At 41.5% G+C, this 14,770-nt stretch overlaps 1 long non-coding RNA gene across 1 annotated transcript; it reads right to left on the reverse strand.

The window, feature by feature from the left end:
- Positions 1–1,650: 1,650 nt before the first annotated feature.
- Positions 1,651–3,168, reverse strand: LOC144712374 (uncharacterized). The gene is made up of 2 exons (XR_013583780.1): positions 2,255–3,168; positions 1,651–2,063 (listed from the first exon to the last, which is right to left on the reverse strand). It is a non-coding gene; the product is annotated as an uncharacterized LOC144712374 (long non-coding RNA).
- Positions 3,169–14,770: the final 11,602 nt, after the last annotated feature.

Genomic DNA, 14,770 nt, shown 5'->3' on the forward strand with positions numbered 1-14,770 from the left:
GAAATGGATAATATATAAACATTTTCTATAATATTTTGTCCTGATTCCATTTGTGTATGATAGCATTCATATTTAGCACTTTAATATGATCATATATACATGTCTATTTGAATTAAATCACTCATATTGCATTTTATCAAGCTTAAAATGATTAAATCTATTTTTACAATGATTTTATGAATTTTGTACCATTTTTTGTATTTTTTGGGAATTTTATGACAATAGATTCTGAAAGAATATAATTTTTGAGATAAACAAGATTTTTATGGAATTTTTTGACGTTAAATTTGGAAAGATATGATTTTTCTAAGTCAATATATATATTTATATGTATTTTTGGGCTTTTATTTTCATTAATATGATTTTTTTTCAAATCATGGGCTTTTATTCGCGTCGCCACGTGTTGTCGTTCGATTTGTCAAATGGAAACGAACCATAGAGATTCTTGATGATTAGCGACATCCAATCATTAGCCAGGCAATCATCGCTTTGCAATTCGCGAAGCGATGATTGCATTTATTGCTGACACATCAATTATCAAAATTCTTTGACATGGACGAATAAAAAAGGGAGCTATTTTTTGCAATAAATGAGCTCTGACCGATGCACAAAATGATAAGAATTGAGTTTTCACTTTTTCTCTCTTGATTCCATCAAAGGGCGACGTGGGCGCACAACAGGTGCCATCTGTACACGTTGCCCGCGCATGGACACGTGGCGCATTCGTACCAGCTGCCGAGGAAATAAAAACGGAAAGAGAAAAAGGGAGGTGACGTGGCGTGCACCGACGCGCCACAACGTCAGCGTCGAGAAAGAAGCTTTCTTTCTCATTTTTGTTTTTTTTTGCTTTTTTTATTTTTTTATCCTTTTTTGAGGTACATGTGGACTCCGAAAAGCATGCGCACAGAAGGTGAGGAAACGAGGAATAGTAAGCGACGTGACATTTTAATGGAAATGGAGAACGAGGAAGCATCAGCGATGCTGATGAGGAGAGTGAAGGAAATCAAGGGCAAGGATTGGCTCAACTTCAAACGGCCATAACTTTTGATCTGCAACTCTAACTGAGCTGAAATTTTCACCATCGCTTTGTCTTCCCCTCCTCTTTCCATATATTCCCCTCGGATATATAAATAGATTCCATCAAGAGTGTTCTTTATGTCTTGGGTGTGTGGGAAGAAGCATAAGTGAAGAGGGGGAGCTTACCAGCACTCGTAAATCGCCGTGATCTTGGCGAAACTTAAGGATCTAAGGTAAATGTCCTCACCTTACGTGGTTTCTCTCCCGACATCGTTATTATAATTATATTTTGCAATCATCTTTTCATTTATCATTTCACTTACTTGCATCCCCATTATCTCGTCTCTATCTTTAGCATCATACCGTTCACACGTTCGATCAATATCGTATCTGTCACACCCTCTACCTTATTCTCATAACGCTTCGCGTAATTCTACTTATATTTCCTCGATAACACTACGTCGCCTATTCTATTCTCGTACTTATCTCTTCTCGTACCGTTAATCACTATAGTGAGAAAATTAAATCCTTAATCATCTTTCCCTATGGAGAAGATCTGTACTCATCACTAACTAAAAATTCTTAGGTACGGTTAAATATATTTTTATTGAATAATCTCAATTACCAACGACAAATTAAAACCCCTAAAATTGATATTATCAGTGTACTTTTACTACCAATGTCCATTAATTCTGTTGGTAAACTTAATCAACTAAGCATGCCAATTATGTTTTTTTATGGCAACTGATAGAGAAGCCTTTGGGGCATGTTCATCCAAGGGGGAGTGATGTCAGACGTCGTCTAGGACGTCGTCCGGTCGACACCGAATATGATTGTTCGGTGCCGATAAGAGATATGTATCGGATTACGGCGGTGTCGTCGTCCGACAGTTACCCTAATGGGTATGTAACTACATGATGCGGAGTGCCTACGTGTCGTACTTGTAGGCTCCAACTCAAGGGAGGCACCGAGCTCCAAGCGTGGATGGGAGTCGCCAAGTGATGCCAACAATTGCCTCTCGAACCTCATCGGAGCGACGAGGACGTCTACGACCAAACGAAATCAATCTGTAGGGCTCGCACGTAACAAACGTACTCGTCCGTACTGGTAAGACACTCAAAGACGCAGTTATCTCTCGTTTAGCCTCTCTCACCTACCTAGCCCGAGCGCGGTGCAGACGTGACGAAAGAGTACTGTAAGAGAATAATTAAACGAGCGATGGGAGAGGACAGTGTACCTCGTTGACGGTGGCTCGTAGTGCAGAATCTTGTCTTCGTCGGTGGCGTGTCGGAGCGGGTGGGGCGGAGAGATGCCGGAGTAGACACGGCGGCTCGATGTGCATCGGATGATGCCAGGGCTATACGTAAAAGGTTGGATGGGTACGTGAGCAGAGTCGGTGGAGAGGGTGTCGGCTGTTGATGCGATGACCAACGAGGCCACCCCGATTCAGCGGCCACGATCTGGACAATGGTGATCGTCGGCTCAAGAGTGAATCGTCATCCAGGATTCCTTAGACGTCGAATCGGAGAAATATCACCGGTCGCATCCCGATCGATGGGGAGATGAGGCTGGAGATCGCCCGAAGAGGCGATTTATGCTGCGACCACCCCGTGGCTCACCAGCAAGGCAGCGCTGGGTGAGTCCAGTTACGACAGGGCGATTCCTCGGAGTGGGTGCCGAGCCTGATCGGGGGTGGTCACAACCTAGGGACACTCCATAAGGTCACGAACAGCCTTTTACAGGGCGCCAAAAGGTCTTGCGGTGACCGATCGCTGGAAAATTAGTGAAGTGGCCGTTCGATTGATGGAATTCCACGATCGCCACCAAGGAGTTCGACGGCGAGGATCAGCCAGCGAGTCCAGAAGAATCAACGGTCCCAATTGGATTCCACGGTCAGCCCGTGGGGAATCTTCAGCCGCCGAACGAGAAAATGCCGGCGATCCTTGAAGTTTGCAGCAAGTTCCCAATTCTGGAAGTAGGAATGGGAAAACGTGAGCCGGGCTCAGTCATCTTCCTTCCTAGGTTCTGGATTCAATAATCTCCATGTTGTCCGATTCTCCCTTCTCTTGCTCCCTTCTTCTTCCCTTTTCTTTTCTCTCTCGATGGAGGAAGAGGAGAGCAGAAAAAAGAACACAATTCAAACTCTCCGTTAATTCCTGGTCTGCTGAATTAGGGCGCCCACCCTTCCCTTATAAGGGGGGAAAGGATGGGTCCCTAATGGGCCATTAAAGTGTCCCTTTAGGGAGCCCTTATAAATGGGCTCCCCCCATTGCAAATAAGAAAAGACAACACAGAAAAACACAAGGCAAATTAAGGGGAGAAAAGAAGAGGAAAAGAGGAACGGGCAAGGGGAGAGGGTCATAGGACGGCCCCTCCCCCTTGATGACAAAACGTGGATGGATGAAAGACGTCCTGAACGCGACAAAACATGACAAAAATGGGACGAACGAGAACAAAAAAGACAAAAACACGAGAGAGAGAGAGAGAGAGAGAGAGAGAGAGAGAGAGAGAGAGAGAGAGAGAGAGAGAGAGAGAGAGAGAGAGAGAGAGAGAGAGAGAGAGAGACGAGAAAACGGAAAGGATAGCTGAAGCGGCTTCACCCGGTCTTCAACGTCGAGGGCGCGCGGCGCGGATGACGTCAATGACGATCTTCGATGGCGTGCGCCATCAGGGAGTTTTTAAAGCCCATGATTTGACATGTGATATGTATAGCGTAAAGCATATTCTTCGGACATTTTTGGTAAACTGTGTGTGACATATTATGACAAGAAAATATTTTGTATCAATGGAAAACAATATAGATAGTACATGGCTTGAGAATTTTGACTCCATAATTACCAAATCATTCAAAGTAAATGCAATAATAATGAACCCTAAAATTTATTTTGGAATATATTCAGATTCATTCATTTATAAGAGTTATAAATGCTATTATACTAGAAATATAAATGTTATTTATTATATAAATATAAACTGTTTTTTAGTATTATAAATAGAGATTAGCTTCTTTTTTATGAGAAAAAATAAATAAGTATCAATATTATCCCAGTGCAATATTAAAGGAGATAAACTCAAGTAAACTCTATTATGAAATATAATTATAAAAATATTAATACCATTTTCAAGAAAAACTTATAAAATGAATAAACTAAAACTATTATATATTATTAAATATATAAAATAGTATTAACTAATAAAATAGTCTTTTATGTATACAAATAATATAGTAGAATATAGAATATAGATAAATCCCTTATCAATTGTGATTTTCACTCATAATACTAATTATGTATATTAAATACATAAAGATAAATAAACCCCAGAACACACATAATAGATACTGAGTGAGCAGGTATCTTCTTTGTGTATTTCTATAAATATTATGTGCTTTAGTTTTTCCTTAACTAGAAAAATTATCATATGGCACAATCTGTGTTGCCCGGAAAACTATCATAACAGATAAAATTTGCAACTAGATCACTGTACTTAATTAATAAATAGAATAAAATGTCTTCGGTACTTTGATTGTATTACATGAAAATAAGCTTCTTATCATTTTTCAGGTTCGAAATTGGATAAATTAGGATAGTCTATACGAGACTCCCTAAGTTAAGTTTTCCATGGGACAGAATATTTTCCAGGTATTTATCAATTTATTTCCATTTATATTTGAGTCAAATTTGTGCAAAAAATCTCTTCATTTTTTCTCAGAACTGAAAATAATGGTTTAAAATTTAAGTTCATGCATACATTCAATGAACAAGTGAAATATGATGATATCATAGATGAGCATGTATTACATGTATTATGACTATTCCCATTTGTATGATAATCAAGATGAACATGTATTACATCGTTAGATCCAAAAAAATAATAAGGTATAATCTTGTTCATTTGATGAGTATGACCATATCCATTAATATGGATGCAATGAAAAACCAAAAATTAGGGTAAGTTATGTCATTTAAGGCTTTTATAATGTATACAATTATTTATTATTTTCATACGAGCACCAAGTGACTAAGGGGAAAGTAATTTTCCATACTAAGGAGCAAGTATTGAATAAGTGAAATTTTACAAAAGAAACAATATATATAGAGTAAAATAAACTATGGAATAAAATAAAATATAAAAATAATGAAAATGTCGAAAATCGTATTTCATATAATTCATCCTAAATTTATAAGATAAATTTAGGATTATTTTAAAATTTTCTAGTGATTATAATTTTTAATTCTAATTAAGTACCTTAGCCAGTTATTTTTAGCGTTAGGTTATAAGCTGAAGGGAATGACGTGAAATGAATGGAGCAGATGAATGGAATGTTGGGTTCTGTGATTTGGTTCATCCATGGAAAAATATGTTCCATGGATGCGGAAGCGTGGTCGATCGATTCTCAATCAATCTATAAAACAAAATATTTGTATTACCTTTTGGGGAACTCATTCCACCCTTGACTTTGCCGCTCTGAGATCGTTCTAAAGCCGTTCACGCGTCCGCCCTCTAGAAGTGTCCATGCGATCACTCGGCGCTTGGATCTCCACGTCTTCTTCTTCACTTCTTCTTGAGAATCTAGAAGATCTCCTCACCATGAAGACACTCTTCCTTGGATGAGTGTAGAAGAGAGTGGAGAGGGGGGGGGGCTCTCAAATGAGGCTTACATGGGTGCTTAAAATGAGACCCCTTTCCCTCTTTATATTTCACTTAAGGTTTTTCTCAAAAACCCTCCAAAGAAAAATATATCCACCAATGCCCTTATGACCTTGTGCGTGTGACCCTCTAGGCCCATGTATCGTTCTAGTTAATAACTTTAATGGCCCAATAACATTTTTGGACCAACCTTATTAATTAATTACATCAACATATAGATTAATTAAATAAAGATCGATTTAACCCAATCGATATGTTAAGTTTCCAGCCCGTGGGGTGCCAAGCTACAGCTCGTGCTCTAGAAGATATCAAGTAGTCTTAAACTCTCTCATGAAACCTTTACCGTCATCGATTACCCCATATATATAATATGATGCAACACGTACAACCGTGATCGACGGCGCACGTTGCAACACAGGGCAGAGGTGAACTAGCACGTAATTCGATATGGAATGCGGAATGCACGTTTATGAAAATTAACGAGAAGTACGGAAATAACTGAAATAGGACGGAGCCCCGCAAGAGCTCGCGTACGTGTCACGTACGGACCGACTCCTGATGACCCGATAGATCAATCGAAGGACGCCGTGGAAGCGGGTACCCTCGACCCAACCACCTATTCCGGAAACAAGGTGACGGGCTGGATAACGAGCGGAGATAGCTACCCAAAACCCCACGTACGAGAAATGGCAAAGGATGAGGCCCGATGGTGGAACACGCGAGAAAATATTGCAAGAAGTAATAATACGTGAGACAGGGGTTAGCGTCGTGACCTGCGGACGAAGGTCCGGTAGTCGCGGTGGTCGTAGCTAAGCTTTAATTGGAGTGGTGGTCCGGTGCGACGAGACGGAGGACGAGAAAGGATGGTCGGCCGGGCGGTGCCCAGGCGGCGAGGAGCAGGAGCGTCGATGTCGTCTGGTTCAGCTCGGAGGTCTTCGGGGCGGGTGTGAGGCCACAGAGCGGAGTAGGGGGGGAGCGAGGCCCTTGCGGGAGGCGAATGGGCGCCCGGGGTTGGGTTGCCGGCGGCGCTCGGTGGTGTCGAGCGGGCGAGTCAAGTCGACCGGGCTGGGGCGCGAGCGTCGTGGAGGGGGAGACGGACGCCGAGACCGGATCACCGGTGATGTTCGGCGGCGCTGGTCTGGCGTCTCGGCGGAAGGGGCTTCGGGCGGAACGGTTCCCGCTCGGAGGGCGTCGGGGCGGGCGTGAGGCCACGGAATGGAGGAAGGGGGTAGCGGCCCTTGCGGGAGGCGAATGGGCGCCCGGGGTTGGGTCGCCGGCGGTGCTCGGCGGTGTCGAGCGGGCGAGCCGAGTCGACCGGGCTGGGGCGCGAGTCTCGTGGAGGGGCGACGAGCGCCAAAACCGGATCACCGGCTATGTTCGCGGCGCCGGTCTGGCGTCTCGGCGGAAGGGGGCTTCGGGCGGAACGGTTCCCGCTCGGAGGGCGTCGGGGCGGGCGTGCGGCCACGGGACGGAGCAGGGAAGTGGCCCTCGCGAAAGGCGAACGGGCGGCGAGCGGGGCGGTTGCGGTCGGGAGCGAGCGGCAGCGGCAACAAGGGCGCGCAGCGGTTGCGAGGGCGGCGAGCAGCGAGCGGCGGCAGCGGTGGCGGCGGCTCGTCGAAAACCCTAGCTCCTTCTTGGGTCACAAATGACAAGAATGCCCTTCCCAAACACCAATATTTACTTGAACTGCCCTTTCTTTAAATCCGAGTCGTACTGAGTCGACTCAGTCGTGACTCGCTGGTCACTTAAAACTGGGTCGAGGTGAGTCGACTCAGTGCGGGAACCGGTCCGTCCGCACTGAGTCAACTCGGTCTCGGTGTGTTGTCTCCTCCCGCCGACTAGGGTCCCGGCGGCGGCTCGGCTGAGCGTTCCGGCGTTCCAGCGACGGCAGTTCGTCATTCAGGTGGTCCGATGGGGGACAGCCTGGCAGTATGGTGGCATCCCGAGAGTTCTATAGGGCCGACAGGGGGAACGGGCGGCCGAGCTCCCTGATCGAACAGGGTAGGGTCGGCGGGTGAGTCCCGTTGACGTCGGTGCGGCTGGCGGACTGGGCAAGCGCCTGGCCTATGTGACGGCCGGGTCGGCGGCGCTCAGAGCAAGCCCCGCTGCGGGTTAGCGACGAACATCCGTGTCTGGGCGCCTGTAACGGGTCGGCGACGGGAGTCTAATGGCGCCTTGGTATCCTATGGGCGTTCGCTGACTGGCGACGGTGATCGGGCAAATATCGAACGGGGCAGCGGCACAACCCGTCATCGGCGATGCGGTCAGCGGATCGATGGCGACTGGCGGCGGTTGCGTGGCGGCGGCGTTCTCTCTTCTCTTCTTCCTCTAGAACTCCCTCAAGTGATCTCCATTCTAACAACTGCAAAAACTCAATCAACTTCAGAAGTTTCTTCTCCTTCCTCTAGGGCTTCTCTCCTCCTTTTATAGTGGGGAGAGAGGGAACCCTAGGTGAGGCCCGTAATTATGGAAACCCCCCTAATCGGGCCGTAAAGTGCAGTTTGAAGTATGACGGCAGGGCCAAAACACGGAGGCCCTCCCCAAACAAAAACACAACGACAAAGTTCAGAAAAATGCGAGGAAACTTGAATTGGGGACGCCTTCTCGTCACACCGTGTACTTTGAACGCCAGGTCCTTCTCGTCAGCTGAAGCTTCGCAACATGGTTGCTGACGTGTCGGCACGGGTTGACCTGGCGCTTCGGCTTGCAAATGGTCCCCCATCATAATCGATCTATCATTCGCGTGAGACTCTCAAATGACTTAGGGTATGGTTTATCGTCAAACCCTAATTTGTCATTCGATTAGTACTAATGCATAACGGGGATCATTGGAGAATGCCTTCTCTAATACCCTCACTACCCTGGCCAGGGATTTTTCTGCCTCGTCTTTCTCGAGTCAATCTCCTCTTATACTGAGGGCGAACGATCACATCTTGACCACTCAATCATCTCCATAAGCTTCTTACTACATCCGATCTATAACTTATTTGAATCCCATGATTAGAGGCTCGTAAGTCATAGTCAAAATGTAGTCGTCCACTCACGAGATGTCCTTGGTGTCTCAGGTTAGTGGATCACTTATACAACCATGACTTGAATCAACCTGATTGACGTTTAGGTATAATACCATTTAGGGATTCATATAGATCAATTCAGTGAACTCTTTCTCCAAAGAGCACCCACTATCTGTCCTTAGTGTCACCACACTAATAGCCACATGATCAGCTATACTTATCGAATAAGTAGGATCACCTTGTGCTACTCTATCCGGATAATTCAATGTCCGTCTCAACTATCCTCGAATAGGAATATTTAGAATACATGTTTAAAAACCAGTGATCACTGTATTATGATCTCATCATAACTCACTAAGTCATTGCATGTATTCATGGACTTCATTATAAACATCACACGGAATAATGAACGTAAATATTTTATTCAATGGACTTAAATAAACATGCTAGTGTGATTGGCTTGACGGCCATATAATATCCACCACCGATGATGGTAATGGTGACCTTCTGACCTTCATCAGAGCGATGATAGTGACTACGGCATTGAACAGAAGACTTTCCGTTGGCACTCACACTTAATGGACGGGCTCGACCCGTACCAAAGAATTCACTCAATTTGTACTATTCTCGATAAATTATCTCACCTAAACTAACCCGAGTGCGGTGGACTGTAGCAGAAAATATACTGTAGAAAGTAATGTAACTGACAAGCAAGGTGAATGACGTACCTCGTTAGTGGTGGCGTTCATCATCGACGTCTTTGTCAATGCAATCCGGGGTGGACAACTGTGGTGGAGGAGTGCCAGAGATGGGCACGATGCATATCGACAGATGGCGGAAATGTGTGCTAGAGTGTGGCATCGTAGGAGGTAGTCGAGGACGAGGAGTGAGGATGTGTCGACGATGCGATGACGAACAATTACGGGTGATCAATGACAAAGATGCGGTAGAGCAGGCGCACTGTGACCCCAAGGAAGTGGTGTATTCACAGATCCTAGCAGTGTCGAGCGGGGTCAAGCGAATGTGTGCGTTCGTAAGGCAGCAAAATTGCAATGTCCAGAAGCCTCGAGAAGACCTGGTAGGCGCATCTCGACAGGTAATGGAGTACTCTGCCATTCGGCGGCATTGCAGCAAAGTGGTAGGCTTCATTGTCGCATGAAGAAGTCGGGGCTTGGAATGGGGGAGGACTGCTCGGCGTTAACCACAGAGGATGACCCAAGCTGATCAACAGCCTAGCCTCAGGGAGCGGTCAAGTGCGGAGTGACTCGCAAGCTCGTCGGTCAACTGGATGCGAATGGCTCCAAGCGCGTCTTCGTGCAGCGGCGTGATGGGGTTAATGAGAAAGCCAACATTGCAGAATCCATGGGCACTCGAAGGTGCAGATGGGGTTTATCGCGGATCAACAACTCCCTCCCGTTCTCATGCCGTGAAAGTTGGTGCAGGTACCGGACAGTCCACGACGTTCGGCGGGCAGTGACCAGCATGTGAGCGGTTCACGTGGAGGGTCCTCGGCGAACATCCAACAGGCTCAATGGACGAAGGCCAAAACGGGCGGTAGGAGAGTATCTGGCAACGCTTCCTTGGACGTCCACTTTCTCTTCTTCCCCCTCCCTCTTTTTCCACTTCTTCTTTTCCTCTCCCTTCTTCTTCTTCTTCTTCCTCCTCCCTCTTCTTTCTTCTTGTGAGACCTGGTTCTGAAAAAAACAATTTCCACTCAGATAAATATCTGACTCTAGAACGTGCCCATCATGGCCTTATATAGCGCCATGATGGGCCCATTACAACAGTTCACATAAGGGGCCCAATAAGGGACCCCTTTAACAACACTTGAAATGAAAAAAAATATAGGGGAAAAACTTAAAATGATTTGAAATAAAACGACCGATAAAATGCGACAATACGGACGTGTCACAACGAGTATGGAACTCGTCGTGACAAACATGAAACACGAATTAGATGAATGAAAATGGAAAATTAAAATGCAAACACATGCGCAGACGTGCTCTACCCGGGGTATTTAAACTGAGGCATCTTCACAGATGCTTCGGCATGTCGGTCGGGCTGGACACGGACTGGCGGTGATGCTGATGACCGCGAGGGCAGCTCCAATAACGTATCGTCGGTGTTGTTTGGGTACGATCCATCAGATATACTCTAAGTTCAGAGACTCTTATTAAATGTTTTAAAAGATGATAAATTTTATGATAATTTCTCAGACATTATAAATACAGAGGGGCACCTTCTTACGATACCCTCGCAAGTCATTTTGAGTGCGACTACACTTTCAAGAAAGGGAAATCAGATTTCTAACAATGTAGTTCAAGAAAGAAGGGGAGATCCATCACTTTGAAGAGCGGGTGGATATATCTAAATGCTGGACATATAAAATGCTTGAAGCTACTCCATTGAGGAACCAAGAAATCACAAATTGAATATGTGAAAAGGTCATGTTAGATTCCGCCGCATAATCAAGTTTCCATTGAGTTGATTGAGACCAGGATTCCTTCTAATCACATGGGTGAAACTGTTTGACATTCAAAAGGGGTTTCAATGGATCATCTTACACCTGTTGTGAACCAAGGTGATTAAGTTTGATATCTATGTTAGAGCTTAAGGGGAAGCCTGAGGCAACATCTTCCATGATCCCCTCACTTCTGGACTTGTCGCAATTTTTAAATTTATGTTTCTTTGGATGACACCTTCATCCAGTATATGATATAGTATTAAAGTCTTTATTTTTACTTTCTAGGTTACACATTTTCATACTTTTCTTCTTTTTTACCATCTGCAAATTTAATAATTTTTAAATTTTGTGTGAGATTTAAAACGTTTATCACCTTCAGGCATCTTAAAAATAAATAAATAAAATAGGGTCCTTAATTTATAAATTTTGTATTTTTATTTCCGTATATCCAAAAAAATAATTAATAAATTTACATATACTTAATGTGCTGAATTAAGATTTCTGCTATCACAAATTTTACTTTATGTACTTTTAAGTAAATTCTTAGTTTCCATTTCTGATATATATTTTAATATATACAAATATATATATATTCAAATATAATTTTAATCTTAATTTTAATTTTCAAGTGTTCTCTATTCAGTTCATTTTTGTAAAATTTCACTGAATAATACTTTATGAAATCCCGATATATAACCTCAACATATGCCTCTGTAAATGTATAGGTCATACTAGAAATCAAGCTTTCTTTCCTTACTCTTCAATCATTTTTACGTGTGTCAGTTAATATTTTATCTAGTTCTCTACTTATTGAATTTTAAAATATGTATAAATTAATTCTCTTTAATCATTTATTTTCCCTTGATTCATTTATACTATTTACTATCTTCAATATTATTATCTCACACGCATTTGATTTTTATGTATTCATTTCTCCACTTATCTCACATATCTTGCAATTCACATGTGTTCTCTCTCCAACATTCTCCCTCGCGCTTATATATTACAACACTTATATCTTATTTTTACTCACATAGATTATGTCTCCATCATTTTTAGGACACTTATATCTTATTTAAATCTTATTTTTACTCATGAAGAAAAAGGAAAGATTAAATAAGAAAATTTTAGACATACTTCTGGCAACCTCTTCCATTCTCTACCTCATGTAGCTTCCCTCTTGATTCTATTATCTAAATACTATGTTGATCACAATTTATTAGTGGTAAAAGATATTTGTGATTCGTGTCGACTGTTTTATCTCTGGATTATTATCCCTATCCATGGTATCTAATTTTCATAACCACATATCTTCAACAAAATATTCTTATTTTTAATGCATCTGTTTCATATTTTTCAAAGCATTAAAGTTAAGGTGTCACCCGTTCCAATTTTATCAATTAAATTTCGATATTGTGAGAAAAAAAAAACAAAATGTTTGTTTGGTTACAAAATATTACTCCTAGATGGGAACATCCACCCTTGGTATAAGAGGACACAGACTCAAGGAAGAAGATGTTATAAAATATCATAACCCCAGGTAGTTGAAATACAAGAAAGTTAATTTCCAGATGATTTTCTAATGTATTATTAATAAATGGGGTCAATGTTAAAGGGTTGATAGTTGACCATGGCCTAAGTCATTCTAGGAGTGTAATGCAGATGAGGGTTTGTACATATAAAATGATTGATGACATACTTGTTCCATTAAAAAGTTGATGAAATCTATTGTATCTTTTTTTCACATGCGGTGTTGCTGGGTACCTCATTTCCACATTAACCTCAAATCTGGGGTAATATTTTGTCATTAATCAAAATTTAACATGTTAGTAATGAGCAAGGACCATCTCCGCGGGGAACATATATAAGGCATTAATTAGGGGATGTGAAGATATAATTGATAAAATAAGAAATGCACAGAGGTGAGAAGGATGATAAGGATAATCTATTTATAATAACTAATGTAAATAAATAGGCATGGTTGGATGTGAATGATGAATAAATGGATGGATGACGCGTATGGATGGATGTGAATGAATAGATGATGTCGATAAAAAGATGATCAAGTAAGTGCAAAAAAGCTCACCAATGTGATTTGCGATCATGGGGGACCTCCTTCAAACTAACTTGAAGGATCTTGAAATCACTTTCTTTCATTCGGCCTACTAAAATAAGGGAAATTTCTGGAGATTTTACATGAATTGATGAGTCTATTTATAGATCCAACAGTATGAATTGAAATAGGAGAGGAAAATAAATCTATGCTAAAAATTTCAGCCCAAAACTCCTAGATTGTCAAATATTACAGCTTGAATTTTAATCACATTTAGATCTCCAGTTTTCTCTATCCAGATTGACAACATGGCATGACAATTTTGGAAATTGAGAAAGGAAATAAAATACATTGAATAACTCCAGAAATATATCATGAAACTGTTAGAAAATTATCTATATAGACTAAAAATAATATCTATTCGAATATAATGTCAAAAATTCTAAAAAAATATTTCAACTTTGAAAGTTATTTTCTTGATAAATTTGATGTTGATAGAAAGCAACAAAAATAACTAAAAATACAAAAAAGAATAATTATCATGATATTGATCCATTAATTAGTATGTTATTACTGTAGCTGGGCACCTCATGTGTTGGCAGCTTAACCTATCAATTGGGTTATATTGATCCATAAAAAATTAGGTTTTATATTGTATATAGATAATTAATGTGGTTTGACAATAAAGAGTTACTGAGCTGATGGAGTCATCAACTAGATAGATAAATGAGCAAAAGGGTAATATGCATAAGGCTAATTAGATATTGAAGTATACACACAAAATGTAAGGTTTTTTTATCAAATATTGAGATGAATATAAAAGGACCAAAAATCCCAAGAGAAAAATACCTAGGCACGTTTGTCTTAGAGTCCTCACTTATTTTCCATTTATTCGTGAGAGAAATCCTCTATTCGTAATGATTGAATGATGATAAAATATTCTTAGATATCTGGTAATGCTGATCGAGAAAGGAGATCTGATTTGCAGAGGAGACATAGATACATCTGGATGCTTGACATCTGTGCAACTTGAGAGGATTCAGTTGAGGAACCAAACAATAGCAGATTTGAGTCTAGGCTCGATGAATCAATCATCATGTGTTTTTTGTTTCAATTGTCAATTCACTTTGTTTCTTCCTCTATGCAAATTTCATTTCAGATCCCAATAAATCATATGTTGCAGTCATTTATCTGATGTGTTGTTACTTTGATGTGATTTCATCTGATTAATCTTTCTTGAATTCAAAATTGAAATTTCATATACTTAACGATTGTGAAGATATAAGTACATTACTAAATAATAGTAGAGTATCTGATATTTTGGAATTTTTTGATAGATTGCTTGTTGTGCATCATTAAAGCCCATAAAACACTTGATATGTTGGAATTAAAGTGCATAAATTAGAACTTCAAGCGTTATTCAAGGGTGAAATAAGAATAGTCTGAAAATGTTGTACATCTGATTGCGGTCATAAAAAATATTGTTGAACCTATTTCTATTTTTTTTTAATTAAGGTTCTAGTGTGATATAAGTATACATTTTACATAATGTACTGTGCCCAATTACTTGAA

Source organism: Wolffia australiana, chromosome 14 (assembly GCF_029677425.1).
Source record: "Wolffia australiana isolate 7733 chromosome 14, ASM2967742v1".
Classification (NCBI taxonomy): Eukaryota; Viridiplantae; Streptophyta; class Magnoliopsida; order Alismatales; family Araceae; genus Wolffia; species Wolffia australiana.